The sequence below is a fragment of the Callithrix jacchus genome, chromosome 14 (assembly GCF_049354715.1).
Source record: "Callithrix jacchus isolate 240 chromosome 14, calJac240_pri, whole genome shotgun sequence".
Classification (NCBI taxonomy): domain Eukaryota; kingdom Metazoa; phylum Chordata; class Mammalia; order Primates; family Cebidae; genus Callithrix; species Callithrix jacchus.
In genome coordinates this window covers 106981020-107000690 of record NC_133515.1, presented here as the reverse complement: position 1 = coordinate 107000690, position 19671 = coordinate 106981020, and the positions used below count along the sequence as shown (strand labels likewise).

The 19671-nt window shown below is 44.6% G+C and overlaps 1 long non-coding RNA gene across 2 annotated transcripts in view; it reads right to left on the bottom strand.

Annotated features, from left to right (window-relative positions):
- The window catches only part of LOC118147411 (uncharacterized), a 212384-nt gene that overhangs the window by 65746 nt on the left and 126967 nt on the right, over positions 1 to 19671 (bottom strand). The window lies entirely within an intron of this gene.

Genomic DNA, 19671 nt, shown 5'->3' with positions numbered 1-19671 from the left:
GTTGAGAAGAGGGGAAGAGTAAAGCTTTCAGGTTGCGGATGGCACCCAATGGGCTGGATAATCTGTGATTCATCCTCATCTATTACCAGGACTGTCTTATTAAAGGAAAGAATAGATGCACATGGCATAGAACATGCTGAGCTTAATATATGCATATAGGGAACACAGATATGCATGATGCATATGGGCCATAGCATCTGCAAATCTATTTTAATAAGCACTTTTATTAAGCTTAAAAACAGCCTTCCTATATATATTTTTTAGTTTGATGAACATAGTTTCAATTATTTCTTTACTCATGGAGCATTTTTTAAATTTATACACATTTTGAGGTCTTCTTTTCTTTCTTCCTATCTATTATTATTATATTATTATTACTTACTGGAGCCCTAATCCAGTCTCCCTGGGCACTGGCCCTCCACATGCCCCCACCCCCCACTTGGTGAAGCACATAGCTCAACAGGCAGCATGGGAAAGAGTGAGGGAGGGAGGGGAGGGCACCGTTTATCAAAACTAAAAATATCGTCTCAAATTCTAGGATATTGATTCACTCCTCTTCGAGACTATTAGAATGAGTTTCAAAAGTTCAGAGACTATTTTGGTCAGAAGCCTGAAGTTCTTCGAAATAACAGCAAGCAGCTGCTCCTCTCCGCTCTTTCCAGCTATAAATACAGGGCACTCAGAGACATTTTTGAGTCAGCCACAGAGGGTGTGAGCACTTATTTTTTTAATTTTTCTTCCATTGTGTTATATTTCTCTACAAAGCAGAGGTGGAAAATTAATAGGCCCAGTGGAAATCAAGTTTCATTTTTTTCCACAGAAGAAGGAACCTTATCAGCTTTATTGTTCTGGTTTGGAAGGCTCTGGTGTCTTGTTGAAAGGTGAAACCTCTCTAGATCACCCTCAGTACCCGGGGGTTCCTCAAGGTTCCCAGGACATCAGTGTGACAGCAGGGGGAAGTCAGGGCTTTGGGGTCTGTGGAACCTGAAATCTTACCCTGGTTCCTGCATTATCAGCTGGGTCACTCAGAAGCGATCTTAAGTCTTGAAGATTCTTTCTCAGAGACAATGGTGCTGAGGACGCCACCTCCCAGGGCGGTGATGAGAACGAACGTGGCCACCCATGTGAGAGCATCCCCTGGGCCACATGACACCCCGTGTGGGTGGAACTTATGATGTATCACATTTCTTATCCCTTTCTCCATGTGTGGGAGAAGCAGTGAAATACACAGGCACGTCTTGGTATACATGTGGGCTCTCTGCCCATCAGGAATACTGAGTGAGCACTGTTTAGAACTCTTATGACAACAGGGGAGCCATAGCTGTACAGGATGGACCCCCTCAGGGAGCCACAGGGCTCATGAGCAGGTGGACGCCACTCACAGGGAGCGCTGCTCAGCTGGCGCAGTGGGTCCAGCCCCGCCATGTGGCCTGTACAACGTGTGCCTTTGACCACATTTCAGAGTTGACTCTGGCTGGCCTCCCCTGAGTGACATGGCCTCTGCCCTGCTGTAGAGCATCCTTCCTGGTCACCGGCAGGGACTTGTGCCCAAAAGAAAAGAAAGGCCTTCTCTGGAGCTACTTTTAGGGAAGCAAGGCCTTCATGGGGCTGGTAAAATTCAGTTTATAAAGCTTCCCCTAGGGGCCGCCTTCATGAGCCTCCAGGGTTCCTGCAAATCCTGGAGGGTGTAGCTACTTCCCTTCCAGGGCAGGGAGAGGGGGCCACCCTGTTCCTTCTTCAGCTCACTGCCGGCACCAAAGCTACCTGCCATCATAGTCACTGTCATGAAAATGGCATAATTCAGTTTTCTTTTGAGAGACAATACAGCAAAGCTGTTAGGGGTACGAACTCTGAGCCAGACCAACAGGTTGGAAGCATGATTTTGCCACGTACTAGCTATGTGACCTCAGGGATGTAGCTTAACCTCTCTATGCCCATGTCCTCCCCTGTAAATGGGAAAATAAGAAGACCTATCTCATAGAAAATTGTTGTCATGGAAATTAAGCAAATGAATGAATGTAAGGTACTTAGGAGAGAGAATAATATAAAGTAAATGTTGGCTATAGCATGTTTAGTTATTTATTTAATTTCAGAGGAAACTATAGGGGCAAATAACCCTAGATTGAAGTTTTTCTTTCTTATCAAGTTGATGTGAGCATATTTTATTAAGAAAAGGATTATGACAACATGGGATAATGTAGTAAAGAGAAGCCAACCCAGCCTCCTTCCTGTCGCCCATTCCTATGGAAATAATGGACACCGATCTTACAATTCCAAATCACATTTTGCAAAAACAATTGTCTGGGTGGACCAAAGTTGGCTATGCAGATTCACAAAGCAGGAGATGAGAGTCCTGAACTTTCCAACACCATGCACCGAGAAATCACAAACTCCTGCTGCATTTTCACTACCTCGGACCCGCACCTCCCACCGCTTCCCTGCTCCCGCCAGATTTCGGCCCAGCACAGACTTCTCAGAGCAGCCTCTCCTGCTGCGGCCAATCACCCTCTGAGACTCAACCCTGGCGGGGTGAGGTGGCTAACAGTGACTGCGTACTTTCTGGCCATATTTCTAGAAACAAACCAAACACAGGGGGAAAAAAAGAAAACAAGAAAAAAGGAGCTCAAAGCGTGGATAACGCAGCTGTTCAAGGTCTTTGGGCTATAACCCAGGAGAGAGTCTGGGATTTTCATTCTCTTGGTGCCCCTCCAGGCTCCTTACACATTTCCACTGAAGACAAGACACTCACACAGCCCAGAGACCCCTTGCTTCCACAGATTCCTGGCTCAGGACAGAGCTTTTGTTTCTTCTTTTGTTTATGTATCCATCTCTTTGGTCACTCCATCCTAGATGCGCCAATGGGGAGGAAACAGGCTAAGTTATCCATGCGGCCAACAGGGACATTACATGGACAATGCCAGCACCGTGTGAGTGCGCGACCCCAGGGATGCACAGATGTGTGAGTCTGTGACCCCAGGAATGCAGAGTCACTCATCAATTGCAAGATACAAAATAGCTGAAAGAAGCCACTGAAATAACCAGAATGAGTTGTTTTGTTCATAGTCAATATTTGAATGAAAGGTATGCATTCAAACTAACAGAGGCTACAAACTCTTCATCTGGGAAGTCCACATTTTTCTGCTGCCCAGCAGAAAATAAGCTCATAAGGTAGATTATGGAAGAGACAGAAAATCAGAAAACCACATTCTATTTACACATGTGAGCTGACGGTGTGTGGAATTGTCAGTCTTGAAGCTGCAGCCGTTGGAGCAAGTTGAATTCTGTCTTGACATCACTGGGAAGCCATGGATGGGTAGCATTATCAGAGGTACATGTTAGCAGAATTCCTGTGGCTCTGATTACATTATAAAATGTCATTAATGAGATACCAAGAAGGCGTATCACATCGTCAGTTTTGTGTCAATATGAGTGAGGGCAAAATTCCCTTTCCATTCTCTTTATAATGGTGTCTCTTTAGACTTAAAGCTGGCTTCTTTCCTATCCCTGCAGGAGCTGCGAGCGAACAGCAGGGAGGGGGGGCTTTCAGCAGCTGCCAAACGTGACATTTCTGGACAGGCCACCTCACCCGTGGCAGGGGACATCTGGAGAGCAGCCTTTCATCTGTCAGCCTCTGCATGTCTGGCTACCTGCAAGGGCCCTGGAGCCCAGGGCATGTGTGTGGCTGAAGCCTGGCTCTTGTGCCCAGCTGGGCACCAGCAGCGCTAGTCAGGGAGGGAAATTTCCTCACTGCTGTTCCAGCAGCACCATCTGTTCTGGGAAGCCTTCGTCCATTCCTCTCTGAGATGCATGTATGGCTCCAGCCAGCCTGGAGGAGGGGTCTAGTCAATGACAATGCCTGCAATCTGACAGGTGCAGGTCCCCCAGTGGATCACCTCCTATGGCTTGGGACTAAAGCATTCCAGGAGCAAAAAACTGCCTGTCATGAGTTTGCCACCTGGCTCTGGGGTGTGTGGCGTCAAAAAGAAACAATGCATTATTCACTAATTCCACAAGAGCAGACAGTTGCACAGGGGGCATCCTTTGCTCCAGGGGACGTGAGCTCAAGACGGATAAGCCCGTCCCATGGGTTAGCTTCGAGTGCCCTCCCTCACTCACAGCTAACCCTGGCCATGCCCTCATACTAGGATGCTCTCTGCTCTTTTGATTGAGGAAGCTTTTGCCATAGAAATAGAAAAATAATTTTTGGTCATGTGAGAAAGCTAAGTTGGTTTTGAAAAATGGAGGGAGATACTGCCTCGTCTATCCATTTATAAGCCCTCAAAGGTCTACTGGGGGATTAAAGAAGGCATAAGTGAAGTGTGCATATATAAGTAGATTCATGTCTGTTTTGTATATGCATATAAAAGACCTAAAAGAACATACAATGCACAATGAGCAGAGGTCAGTCCTGGGTAGAGAAGGGGAGCAAGAGGGTTGCTGATGGTGGTCCTCCATGTTCTTCTCTATGCAATCTATATTCTTTGTTTCTAGTATAATATAATGTGCATATTGAAAAATTATTACTAGATGATGTCATGGATGCTTGGTTCATTATTAGTAGGATTATGAAGCAAAACGAATATGAGTCCCTGACTTGAGGAACTCTGTGTTGAATTTCTACCCCTCCCCATTCATCCAGAGGTGCCATGAGATGGAGTTCCATTGGCTTGGAGCTAAGCCTAGGTTTGACCATAGCTCTACCACTAGTAGGTGGAATGTACTTTGAGCCTCAGCTTCCTACTCAGTAAAATGGAGATAAGAAAATGTACTTCACAGGTCTGTTACCATGAGTTAAATAACATAGCTCAATCTTCTGGTGCCAAAGAGTGTTTCCACCAATGTTGCCAAAAGCCCTGCCACCCCGCCCCCCACCCCACTGTTGAGGGAGGGCCACACCAGCCTTCACATCAGCTACTCACACAATGCACTGCAGCCCACCTGGCTCATGCTTATTTTCCCACAGTCCCTGAGTGACACAGAGGCAGTGTCTCTTTCTTATCTCTGTTTCTGCAGAGCCGAATTCAGTGTCAGGAACATATTTATTGACAAATAATCAATAAAGACTGAGTGACTACGTCAATGGATGACTGAAAGAGTAGACAAATAAATACACAAGCAAATGAAGAAAACATTCAGGTCTACATGTTTAAAAGATGACTATCCTTTAAAAATATGCTGGAGAGGATATGGAGAAATTGGAGCACTTTTACACTGTTGGTGGTAGTGTAAATAAGTTCAAGCATTGTGGAAGACAGTGTGGCGATTCCTGAAGGACCTAGAAATAGAAATTCCATTTGACCCAGCAATCCCATTACTGGGTATATATCCAAAGGACTATAAATCATTCTACTATAAGGACACATGCACACAAATGTTCATTGCAGCACTGTTTACAATAGCAAAGACCTGGAACCAACCCAAATGCCCATCGATGACAGACTGGACAGGGAAAATGTGGTACATATATACCATGAAATACTATGCAGCCATCAAAAACAATAAGTTCATGTCCTTTGTAGGGACATGGATGAACCTGGAAACCATCATTCTCAGCAAACTGACACAAGAACAGAAAATCAAACACACTGCATGTTCTCACTCATAGGTGGGTGCTGAACAATGAGAACACCTGGACACAGGGAGGGGAGCATCACACACTGGGGTCTGTTGGGGGGAAATAGGGGAGGGACAGCGGGGGGTGGGGAGTTGGAGAGAGATAGCCTTGGGAGAAATGCCAGATATAGGTGAAGGGGAGGAAGGCAGCAAATCACACTGCCATGTGTGTGCCTATGCAACAATCTTGCATGTTCTTCACATGTACCCCAAAACCTTAAATGTAATTTAAAAAATGTCTTTCATTTGTGGAAGATGAAGATGATGATGGTGGTGGTGGTGCAAACATTTACTGAATCCATATCAGGATCCTGAAAATGTTCTAAGAGCTTTATGTGGCTTAAGTCATTCAGTGCTACCCACTTTCCATGAAGAATTATTCTCATTGTCTTCATCATATAGATGAGGAAACGTTCAAGGCTTCTCAAGTGACAGAGCCAGGGTTAGTACCAAGGCAGTCTGGTTTTCATGCCAAAGCTCTTACTCCCTTACAATGCTTCTCATTTTATGTCATCTTTCTCTGCGCAGTCCCTAAGGGTAAGAAGAAATGAAGAATCGGCCAGGTGCGGTGCCTCATGCCTGTAATCCCAGCACTTTGGGAGGCCTAGGTGGGTGGATCACCTAAGGTCAGGCATTTGAGACCAGCCTGACCAATGTGGTGAAATCCCTTCTCTACTAAAAATACAAAAATTAACCAGGCATGGCAGTCCAGGCCTGTAGTCCCGGCTACTCGGGAGGCTGAGGCAGGAAATCACTTGAATTCAGGAGGTGGAGGTTGCAGTGAGCTGAGATTACACCATTGCACTCCAGCCTGGTGACAGGGCAAGACCCCGAAAACAAAGAAAGCAAGAAAGTGGGGAAGCAGGGAAATGTGAAGTGGGGAAGGCGGGAAGCGGGGAAAAGACCTGGAATCTGGCCTGAATAAGGAAAGTGAATCTCCTTGCCTTGGTAAGCTAAAGTTGGAGTTGACCACAGATACCTTTCAACCTGGATTGTTAAGGATAACCCTTAGGAATGACTGCTTGAGTCAGTGCTGGAGATGCACAGCTTGATTCTAAAACAGGTTGGGAGATGGAAGGTTGTCCAGGCCCTGTCCCTCTAGGTGGAGAATAAATGCTCATGTTAGACCTTCGGGTGCAGACAACACCGTCTCTCCCTCACGTCAGATGCTTGTGATTTCTTTGAGAACAGCAGAGAGTTCAGCCACACAATGCAATTCTGTCGTAAATCTTGCTAATTCAGATTGGGTAGGGCATTAGTCATTAAGCACTGGTAAATGACCAATTTTCTATCCCAGCTGCTTGCAGCTATATTTGAATGCAGAACAGGGGCTTTCAGGCCCATGTACAATACAATTTGCAGTTTCTGCTGGTAATATTCGAGTGGCATCAGACCTCCTTAATGACTAATTTGGACAGAAATCTTGGCAACTTCTGGTTCCTCTCTGGACAACTAAGGAGAAGCAATTGCCATTTCATTTCAGGGATTGACTTTTTCAACTCTTGTAAACTTTCGTTTTTCACAATAACTTGGAAGCAGGAGTCGGCATTTTCACACACTGCCGTCTTCCCCTAGTGCCAGGTAGGCAGTGACTGGGAAACATGAAGGCAGCTTGGGAAAGGAAAAGGGAGCAGCCAGGTGCGTGGAGATGAGAATGCACAAGATTATCTGACCATCAGATTGTTAATACAAAGATCCCTCTTTGGACCAGTATGTTACTTGATCGGAGAAAACAAAAGCGCTTTCTCTGAAGAGTGGAACGGAGTTACCCACACTGAGAAGAAAAGCTCCTTCCCTACTGTGGGTGAGGTAGGCCAGTAAACATAATTTCACCTTATGCTGCTCCTCCCCCAGAGAGACGAGAAACTGTTTTTTTTTTTTTTTTTTTTTTTTTGAGACGGAGTTTCGCTCTTGTTGCCCAGGCTGGAGTGCAATGGCGCGATCTCGGCTCACTGCAACCTCCACCTCCTGGGTTCAGGCAATTCTCCTGCCTCAGCCTCCCAAGAGCCTGGGATTACAGGCACGCGCCACCATGCCCAGCTAATTTTTTGTATTTTTTTTTAGTAGAGACGGGGTTTCACCATGTTGACCAGGATGGTCTCCATCTCTTGACCTCGTGATCCACCCGACTCGGCCTCCCAAAGTGCTGGGATTACAGGCGCGAGCCACTGCGCCCGGCCACTATTTTCTACCAAACTGCATTTATTAGATAAAATTCATTTTCCCATGAGATGAAACACTGCGTGGTGGTTATGGCAGGGATGATGAAGTTGGACAGTGGTTCTCAACTGGGGAGGTTCAGTGCCCACTGGGAAGTTTTCAATTGTCACAACTGGGGATGATGACAAGTTCCTGTAAAAATCCAGAGAGTAGAAGGCCAAGAAGGCTGTTACTTACCCTACAACGCACAGGACAGTTCCCTCCCTCTCACACACACACACACACACACACACACACGCCCCAAAGAATCATCCAGCCCAAAATGAACAGTGCTAACTTGAGAAGCCTCTTAGAAGATGAGCCTGGTTCAGATCCTGGGTTTACTCCTCACGAGTTGTGTGACTCGGGGAGCACATTCCTTGACATTGCTAAGCCTCAGTTTTCTTACCCTGAAAACACTGGATGTTAGGGGACTTCTCTCTCAGAATTGCTGTGATGGATAGAGGACATGATGAAAGTCAAGGAGGGCTTAGTCTAATGTCAGGCAACCGACTACGTGCCTTGCAGAGGCAGGTACTTAAAAATGTATTTGTTGAATGAGGAAACAAGACTTATTACACTAGGCTAAGGTAATTCCAGCGCATGACAAAGAAACTTGAAGTATCAGCCATATTGTCTTCCCGAGGGTGAATTGGTGCTGTCTGAAAGGCTCTGGATTCTGGTCGCCAGTATTCAGCTTCTGACCCTTAATGCCCCTGGAGGAATCAGGGCCTGCCCTTTTCTCTAACCGGAGTTGAAAGCAGAGGAACTCTTCGTAACGCTGAGCCCTTGCCCATTTGATATTCTAATAGGGACTCTGGTGACTGCTTTTGACGGGAAGTTGACAGGTGCAAGAACTCACCAAAACCAGCAAAGCTGTGGGTGGCAGAGCATCTAATGGTCTCTCTGCCACCAACGCTGTCCTTGAAGCACTCAGCAGGACCTCAGGACCACGTTTAACTTCCCCCATGTTAGGAAGAAAAACTAACTCATAAGCAACCGGAAGAGACACCTGAGTCTTGAGGGGGTAGAAAGGGCATCTTGTAAGGTTGTTCATTGCCATGTCATTTATCACAGAAGAAAAATATCGGATACAACAGACACAGCCAACAATAAGGAATTGATGAAGTAGATTATATCAGTAGCTATTCTGAAAACTATATTTTTGCACAGGCCACGATTCACTAGACATTTATGAATAAAAACACAGATTTACTATGATCCGAAATTTGTAAAACCAATTATAGAGATGTAGAAATGTGAATAAAAGGTATGTAAACAGAGGATAGGATGTGTGCATGGTGGTTAAAGCAGGGATAACGAGATAGAAAAATAGATGACAAGACACATGGACATATGTAAATAAGCTAATGGATATCCAATGGGATAATTGGATTTGTATTTTCTTCGTTAGACTTTTTGGTATTTTCTGAATTTCCCACAAAATGAGCACACATTACTGTTACAATTGGGAAAGAACAAATTAAGGCATAATTGTTACTCTATTGGAAAATATCCTCCTGTGAACATAAAGTTAGAAAATGTGAATCTCCTCCTCATTTTCCCAGAGGATATTGGGATGAAGCAACCAAGTGATCTCCGAGAGAGGAAGGGTGTGAGGAGGGAAGAGAGAGATGGTGGGGAAAATAATAAAGAAAAAAGCAACAAACAAACATAAAACCAAACCAAAGTGCATATGGTCAAAATAAATCCACGCTAGTCTTGGCTGCCCCACTTCCTGGCTGTATGGACCTCATTAAAACGTTCCTCCTCATCGGAATGAAGAACAGCGCCCTTTCCTTCGTGGTGAAGCTTGAAGGAGGATTTCAGAAACGATGAGTAAACTGGGAAGTGTTGCCTATCAACTAAATGTTCACTTACTGGGTCAGGAGTGTTATTTCTTGGAAATAGTCTAATGAAAACACCTGAGAGCTGGGATTAAATTTGGGCTCTGTACTGTGTTAAGGGTATGACCTTGAACAAGTCACTTCATTGCTTTAGGCCTCCGTTTCCCTATTTTAAAAATTTGATCATTATCACCCATTTCACTAAGTATTATAGGTTCAAAGCCACTACATATAAAAATAACTATGTACTTTAAATCAGTATACCTTAAATTTTTACTTTTAGGCTAAAGATGATGTTTCTGAAATGAAGATCCATGGTGACTATGTTTAATAAGCATGTTGGAATCTTTACAATAAAAAAATACAAATATCATATACGTGTGAACATATACAGTAAAATATATCACATGAATGTATAATACTTGCAAATATACTTTAGAACAAAGGTCTTGGGGAGGTGGTGCATTGATTACATATTGTATACAGAAAGTTGTGGGGTTTTAAAATTAAAATTAAGGCAGATTATCTGAGATGTATACTGATAATCATGTGAACAGAACATGATATACAGAAAAGCCAGGTGGTCTCTGAAAGCCTGGGACATCAAGGGGCAAAGTGTAGATGATCTCACATGAGCTTTTTCCAAGATGCCAGAAGGAAAAAGATAAGGAAAAAGGTGTTTATGGAGCAAGAAGAATGAAGTCTGTGTTTCTGATCATCAGATATATTCTAGAAAACGAGGTGGGAAAATGATAATGGTTTAGTTCCCTTTTCACGAGAGGGCAATGAGGCTGTCCCCAAAGACACTTCAGAAGCTCAAGGACAACATGCATATAAACAATGTGTTCTGCTGGCTCCAAATCAGCATAGAAATAAATCATAGCTTCTTTGAAAATTTGTTATTAAATGCCATGAGACTCCAGGACATGCAGCACTCCTTCTGCAGGGCTGCCTGTCCTAGAAAAATCTCCAGAAGCTCCTGGGTGATTTTTAGTGTTCTAAAATCACCCTGGAAGCTCACATTTCAATGCTGGTGCCGGAAACGAGAAACATCCCTTGCAGCTAGAAGAATCGACATGACCTCCAAAGCCAGTTCCTTCCAAGGCATCCTGGGGGAATGCATCTGAACCCCAAACTCCTGCTCTAAGCCTCACTTTATTGGATCAGACACTGGTTCTCTTCAAGTACAGACAGAACAATCTTGCTCACAGAAATGTCTTCCACATGCACGCCACACCAACACCAATCTAGGCTCCCAGAGTTGCTGCTTCTGAGGAGGTTTGGGCATCCTCCTAGATGGCAATTCACATTGTCCTTGTAATAGCAGATTCTCCATGGGATTGGCCCACTTGTTGCCTCTCTTTATACCCCATGGTTCTTTTATTTCAGGAGGCTCATCAAACTCCTCTTCCAGGAAGCCTTGGTCAGAGCTGCCCTGGGCTGACTTACACTGTACCAAGCACCATTCTAAGACAATCAATATGTTTTAATAACTGAGCCTTGGGAGTAAGGGTTGGGCTTTCAGTTCCTGCTTTCTCAAACGAACCTGGAGCTCTGCTGTGCACATTTGCTCAACTGCCCTCTTCCTCTCCCCACCCATCACAGGTCAGTGCTGTCTCCCACACAGGAGAAGGTGTTGGCCCCACCTGATGTCCTTCCCAGGTAGATGCCCAGGAGCTCTGCGTTCCATGATCATGAGACAAGGATCGGGAATTTCAGAGGACTTTCAGCACGGCCTGCACTGACATAATAAAGTCAGACCTCACAAGGAACAGCAGGTTGGGTGGAACATTAAGTGCCCACACACAGCGCATCCAGCCTGGGACTGAACCAGAAGAGGGTCCACCACTGAGGACCTAGCGAGGGGAGTAGCTCACCGTGAGGCCAGAAACGACCATTTCCAGTCAGATCCAACAACTTCCCGGAAGTAATCACAAAGTTATTCTAAATACATGGACTGTAGAAACCCAAATTTCATCTCCTTCCTTTGGAGTTGAATTTCGGACTCCCTTTTCAATGAGATAAGAACCTATGACTTGGTTGGAACAGGCCCTGGGCCTCACTGTGAAGGCTGAAGAAGTACAGCCAGAGCCAGGACCTTGGACGCACTGGGAAGTGACCTCCAGGCGATGCATCAGGCCAAGGGGAAGGAAGAAAGAAAGCAGCCAGGGGAGGCCTTGGGGCAGAAATGAGATGGACATGGAGGCCATTCAAAGCAGGGGAGAGACTCAAGGCATGAGAAGACAGGCCTGAGATTCAAGGTGGGTCTGTTAAGGTCCATGCTTAGAGCCAGCTGCCCCAGATGAGGGAGGATAGTACTGAAGGATGTGGAGGGGTTTTTTGTTTTTGTTTTTGTTTTGTTTTTGACAGACTCTTGCTCTGTTGCCAGGCTGGAGTGCACTGGTGTGATCTCGGCTCACTGCAACCTCCAACTCCCTGGTTCAAGTGATTCTCCTGCCTCAGCCTCCTGGGTAGCTGGGATTACAGGCATGCACCACACAACTGTCTAATTTTTTTGTATTCTTAGTAGAGATGGGGTTTCACTACATTGGCCAGGGTGATCTCTATCTCCTGACCTCATGATCTGCTTGCCTCGGCCTCCCAAAGTGCTGGGAGCCACTTCGCCAAGCTGGATGTGGAGTTTTTTAGGGAAATACCGAGAGGTTTTCCCTTGACCATCCCTTGATTGACCTTACAGTTCTTTCAGGAAAACTGAAAAACAAACCCGTAACAGGGGGATACTCACTCTCCACTCTGGTACATCGTTATATTTCTTTTAGACCCTTCTCAAAGGATCCTAGATAGGGAAATGACTTCAGACAACAGCTTGGACCAAGACTCCTATCTTCACGTAGCTGGCCAGCAGCACATAGATAAGTCACCTGAGACCCAGAGAAGTCAAGAGGTTTGTCTAAGAAATCTAACAACCCAGGTCTACTAGTACAATTTTCTTCACGCCACATGGAAATGTTTCTTTCTTCCTCTCAGAAAATGTACCTGATGAACAATTAGACTTTGTAGAAAGGTCCCTGAAACCCTCAGCCCTATTCCCCTATTTCTCATGGTATCCATTTAGAGGTTGAATCTGTGAAATAAAAATATTTCTCTTAGCATTAAGAGAACAGGAAGGTAGATGCTAATCTCAGCAAAATTTCAAGTAGCTCCTAAGAATCCCTAGGCTGAGTGCTTAGAAAAGCTGGACATAAGCTCTCCTGCTCTTGGACTCCTTCACATTAAGGACGTTTCTATCCCTCACTTCTTCACCTTCTCCCTTTCTAGGACGAACTGGATGTTAGCTTGGGGATCAGGAAGCCCACACCCATGTCTAACCCTTGCTTCTCTCAACCTCTTTGGAACAAATCTTACATGCACAATTAATCCACGAAGACTTTGGATTTCCCTTTTCTGGGACAGAATTGGAATATGGAAGGCAAAGGGGACCAGTTCGGCTCATGGTCTATGAAATACTATAATTTGGAGATAAACTTGATGCTAATTTCTCCAAATTTTGGCTCCTGATAATGACAGCTAAATTTTGAAATGCAAAACTAAGCTATGACTAATGCCTTTCTCTAATAAGAACCCTGTTAGTAGGAGGAGAGAAACATGGAAAGAAGAAATTTTAAAATCATATAATTTTATTTCAAATACTACCCCCATGCATTTGTGTAGACTGCACTGTCACGAATTTGCATTTTTGCATGTTCTAATGATCGCCATAAATAGAAGTTGCGGAACATTCTAATCTCAACTTCTAATCTCCTTGAAATAACGAGCTCCAGTGGAGAGACTTGAAGAGTCAGTCTGACCAAAACTCGAGCTACAGGTTCAACATTTGTGAGTTCTGTGGCCTTTGATTAATTATTTACTCTAAACTTCAATTTCCACATCCATAGAATGAATCGTAATTGATTTTGCATTTTTATGAAGATTGGAGATAATAAATTCAGTGCATTTATGCGTAGGTATATTGATAATCACCAGTCTCCTTGTTTTTCATGTTTTCTGAAATTTTCTGAAGACTCAAATCTAGTCTCATCATTCACATCATGAGACCTTAAAGAAACATTAATTATTGGATGTGTTGATGGGGCTTTTAGATTGTATTGTGCCTGAAAAACTCCAGAGTTAACAAATTCTCCTAAGCCTGCTGAGTGTTTTACCAAGTATCTTTCTGATGACACTGCTGCAGAAATCATGGCCTGTTCAGCTTCAGGGGTAAAAGGTGTTCCTTTCAACGTGGAGAACTGTCTGAGTCCCTTCCTGGGGACTGGCTGTGCATGTGCTGAATGATCCACACCAATAACAGGATCTGCTTCAAGAAGGTCTCCTCCATTTCTGTAGAAGAAGCCCACCCACTAGACTTGTCATTCAGCATCTGTTGTCTGAGTCAGGGTAGAGAGGTGTTACTCCATGGGGACAGTCACAGTATTTCTCCTGGCCTCTGCCATGGGACCCTCCCATCCATTCTGCCCCACTAAATGCTAACAGACTCAGATTTCTATCAACGCCTTCCTTATCCTCGTGTAGTTCACCTGCTCCCCAGGACCCAGGAAGTGACAGCCTAGCTTTCCAGCCAGACATTGAATGCCAACACCTGTTCACAACTCATCCTAACTCAAGGTCCTACTATTTCCCCTTCTGGCAGCTTACACTCTTGCCTCAATCCTTAGCTCACGCTAAACTTTTCCTTTCTTTCCATTGCGGATTCGAATCCTAATAAAAGATGAAGATGCAGTTCAAATGCCTCTTATCCTTGTACCCTGGCTTTCCTCTGCAGTTCCAAATGGGCCGTTCTCCTCTTCCTTTCCACAGAAATGAGCTCAACCTGCCTGTCTGCTGCCCTGGTCACTATGTGTCTAACGTCACAGTGGACTCACACTCCCATCTTCTCAACCTCGATGGTCTGTAAGCAGCTGAAGGTAGATTTCATGTGTGAATCATCTCTGTGGCCCTGCTAGGATCCCACAGCGTTTTGAAAGACTGTTGGATGTTTAACACTATAGGCATTGGGACAAGTGTATCTATTTTAAACCCAAAAACAAACGATTCTGATTTATTTTCAAATTAATTTTCCAGTGTATATATACCATGAGTATAGTAACAGATGTTCCTTGGATATTGTAAAATGTAAACTCATTAACTATTATGTAAATTCAATTGTTCTTAAATTACTTCCTCCCCTAGTCCCTCATTAGCATGTCATTCTTGGCCATTCCCAAGTGCCTGCCCTCACCCCATTCGCCAGAGGTTAAAGGTCAAGGACAAGGTGAGGATTTCGGCTGCATACATTACTTCATAACTTATTTCTCTTGGTAATAATTTAAAGTGATCTTTATTTTAGGCAATGAAATGGATGTGAATGTTAAAACTCCCACAGGATCAAAGCAACCTGGTCTTCATCATAGACACATCCACTGAGAACTCTTTAATTCAGTACTTACGTTACATAGTAAGTAATTAAATGACGATAACTCACATTTTTCATTCTTCATCTTAACTATTTTCACTGAGGCTGAATTCGATGCCACCTTGGGCTGCCTTGTTGGTATCTTAAACTATCTCTCTAGCTACTATAGGGTGAGCATTAGTCACGGAATCAAAACTTGTGGTAAGCTTTATAATCCATTAGCATTGCTCTTTCCCCTAGAAATTCAGCTAAGAAAGGACATTTAGTGAATGTACTGTTTGTTCTCACACTGTTATAAAGACATACCTGAGACTGCGTAATTTATAAAGAAAAAAAGTTTAATCGGCTCAAGGTTCTACAGGCTGTACAGGAAGCAGAGCCGCTTCTGCTTCTGGGGTGGCCTCAGGGAGCTTCCAATCATGGCAGAAGGCAAAGAGTGAGCAAGTGTTTTACGTGGAGGATCAGGAGCACGAGAGAGCGGGGAGGGGTTACATGCTTTTAAACAACCAGATGTCATGAGAACTCACTATCACCAGAACAGCACCAACAGGAAAGTCCACCCCCACGATCCAATCACCTCCCTCTAGGCCCCAACGTTAACAGTGGGGATTACAACTCCACATGGGATCTGGGCAGGGACACAGATCCAAACCATGTCAGTGAGGAATAAGGACTCATTTGTGCAGAGTGAACAGGCTTCGTCACAGGCTCCGCTGCAGTGAGCTCACACCGGTTTTGATGGTAAGACAGTTCCCACTGGAAACAAAGTCTGTTTGAGGTTCTTGCTCCCAAATCTCACATTTAAGAAGTTGTAGAAATGAGATTTGAACCCAGGCCTGTCATTCCTCTGCTTTTCCTATGACTCTGGTTGGCCTTCCTAATTAAAGCCATAAATCTGAGTCGGTTAGGAAAGTTGCTTTTCTTCTTAAGCCTAATTTGTTTCTCCCACATCCTTCCCTCATCTGGTTGAGGGGAACAGAAAGGCTTCTGCCCACTCCATTATATCTCTGATGAAAATGAGAACTTTGCTCCAATCATTTCTAAAATGAAAATATTCCAGCCAGTGTTCGTGTGCAGTTACTCTGTTGAGAGATCATCCCAGCTCCCTAATAGTGTGAAAAGCAATTTCACACATGCCTGTCTCCCAGCAGCTTGCTCTATGGATTAGCCAGAGAGAAAACAGCACTGCCTGCTCCTCCCATGTGGCCCGCGGTCATCAGAAACAAAATGTATGTGATCAACTGGAAGCCTTGTGAGGAATTCAGCTTCTCCTGGAAAACCCGTTTGCAAATGATAACCTGCTTTGCATTTTCCACTTGGTGAGTTTACCGTGTCTGCTGTTTATGGCAGCATCATTTTGTAAACCACTGTCAGAAAAGATGAAGAAGCGATTGCCCTTTTTACGTCTGCAGATCCAGGCCCGCTGTCTTGGGCTGTGACCTGGAGATGCCTCGGGTAGACTTCACCTTCTTTCTCCTCTGCCATGAGTCCTCTCCCACCTGATCATCCAAATCCCATCTACTGAGGATGAATGGGACCCAAGAGGCCTATTTCTAAAGGGCTTCTAAAAGAGGTATTTATAATGGATGGAATTTTCATAATTGCTCTATGTAGGTCTGTTTAAGTTATGAAAGAGCTGTTTGAGTTTCATTTGGTGGCAGAAGCTGGAGCAATAAAAAACCTCTTAGGCCACTTCATCTATCCCTCTGCCAGCACCTCTTGTATATTGGTCTTTTTAAATGAAACAAGTGGCCACTACTGCCCGGGAAACTCATTCTGCTGTCTAATAAACTGCCATGGGGAAAAACATTCCCTAGTTTCCAACTGAAATTAACCTCTTCCAACTGATTCTGTTAACTCTCAATTAAACGATATTTCCCCATAAAATGATTTTTTCCTACTGTACACATGCCTGACACTTGCCCCAACTGCAGGGCAAACCTTCAGCTGAGGCTGGCAGGACCGGTGGGCCAGGCAGAAGTGCTGCTCGAACTGCCCCCAGTCTGGCAGGTGGCTGTGACACCAGGGCTGTGGCCTCGCCAGGCAGCATCACCTGAGGACGGACTTGTTCCCAGCAATGCATCCTCCGAGGAAACCAGCCTTGTTTTTCTGAAAATTAACTCTGAAGTAAAGGGTCTTGCACACGTCTAACATCTTAGTTCCCAGCATGTGGCCGGGGCCGGATGCATCCACACCCCTGGGGCCTCTTAGAAATGTGGGCTCCACTGGGCATGGCAGCTCACGCCAGTAATCTCAGCACTTTGGGAGACAAGGAGAGCTGATTACCTCATGTCAGAAGTTCGAGACCAGCCTGACCAACATGGTGAAAGCTTATCTCCACTAAAAATACAAAAATTTGCCCGGCATGGTGACAGGAGCCTATAATCCCAGCTACTTGGGAGGCTGAGGCAGGAGAAATGTTTGAACCTGGGAGATGGAGGTTGCAGTAAGCCAAGATGGCACCATTGCACTCCAGCCTGGGTGACAGAGTCTGACTCATTCTCAGGAAATAGAAAGAAAGAGAGAAAGAAAGAGATGGAAGGATGGAGGGGGGGGAGAGAGAGAGAGACAGAGAGAGAGAGAGAGAAAAAGAAAGAAAAAGAAAGAAAGAAAGAGGGAGGAAAAGAAAAAAGAGAGAGACAAAGAAAAAAGAAAGAAAGAGAAAGAAGAAAGAAAGTGAGAGAGAGAGAGAAAGAAATGTGGGTTCTCAGGTCCCACCTCACAACTACTGATTCTGAATCTGCATTTTACCCTGGCTGCAGTGAAGTCACTCAGGAAACTTTAGAAATTTTGGATATCTGAATCCCACTGCCAGGAATTCTCATTTAATTGGTCTGGCCTCTGGCTATACATGGGAATATTTAAAAGCTCTAATATTCAGCAAAGTGTAGGAACCACTGCTTTAAGACACACCTTGACCTTGCAAAGTTCTGGTAGCCCACCAGCCACACCAGCCTCCGTAAGCTCACCCTGGCTGCACCCAGCTGCACACGCCCTGGCCTTGGCCCACTTTGCACAAGGAACCACAGTGGGGGCGGCTAGGGGCTCCAGCCTGGCTCTGCCTTTTATAGCTGTGCCACCTTGGCAAGCTTCCTAACTCACAGAGGCACACTTATCTTTTAAATGAGATTAATAATAGCACCTGCATTTCCAGGCTGGGGTGAGGGTGAAATGAGCAATACAAAATATGATGGGCTGGACAAACCCTCTTACCTCTCCTCTTCCTTAAGAACTATTGAACTCACACTCAAAAACATCCATAAACCAAAATTGTACCAAAAGGGAAGGGGGAGGAATTGACTTTCAGCCAGTATAGAACTTCATTCAACTTCTGAAAGACGACACGGCTGAACACCCGTTGACAATTGAACCATCCCAGGAAAATGGTATGGAGAATACCCACAGGGAGATGGTGGGATGCAACCTCATCTTCCAAGAACATCCTCCGGGAGTTGCTGGGCTGAGAGTCCACAGGACCATGAGGGACATGAGAAGTGGAACTGGGTATTAACTACAGAGCTCACCTCCTCACCCAACCTTCCAGGGAGAGGCTTTCACAGTGGGTTCACTTGGCCTCCCATTCGCTTCTCATGTGGACAATCAGTCGGATTGCTATGTCTGACATTGGCACCTGTTGTTGGACTTGTCATGCAATTCTGGGACCCTCATTTGTTTCCCACGGTATAGTGACCTCCTGGAGAAGAGGACAAAGCTGCTGTCATCTTGCTAAACCCACATATACATAGTTCATTCATTAATGTTTATTGAAGCAAAGTGATTTTTCTGATTTGTGTTTTATCCCCATTCACAGCCCGGAAAATTTACTCCTGCCCAGTATACAAAGGGGCTGCTTTTCCTCAGATGTCTCCCTCCACACTCTTCTTTTGGCCCTGATATTCATTCATGCCATCTCCACATTCCAGAAATCCCACTTTTTAGCCATGCCAAATATGAAAACTCAAAGTAAAGGCAGACATTGCAAATGGCCAAACCATGGCATAATGGAATAGCTACCTGGTTATTTCTCACGAGGTAGCATTTTCTTTGTAAATTATCATCTATCCTTAGTTTGCTTCTTATTGGTTTAGAAACCTTGATTTATCATCATCAAAATAGAAATGTTGTATCTGTCTCATATGAACCAAGCAAGCAAGACTGATTTTATAAACCAGATGCCAATTCATGGCTGATCATCCCACCTTTTATGTGCCAATTTGGCCTCTGCATATGTTAATGCAGTCAATTAATGAATTCACTCAAGTTCAAGCTAAGGCTGGCAAAGTGGGAGCTACTCTGATGTGTGAGCGTGCTCTTGACTGTCTGCTGCTCCTGACCTGTGCTGATTTCACGAGACAGCACTATAGAGTCATGCACCACACATATCATGTTTTGGTCAATAATGCATCACATACAATCTTATGTGACAGTGGTCCATAGTACTACACCTTTAGTGTAACTTTTCTATGTTTGGATGCACAAATACTTACCATTGTGTTACAATTGCTGACAGTATTCCGCACAGTAACATGCTGAACAAGTTTATAGCCCAAGAGCAACAGGCTATACCGCATAGCCTAGGTATACACTAGGCTATATCATTTA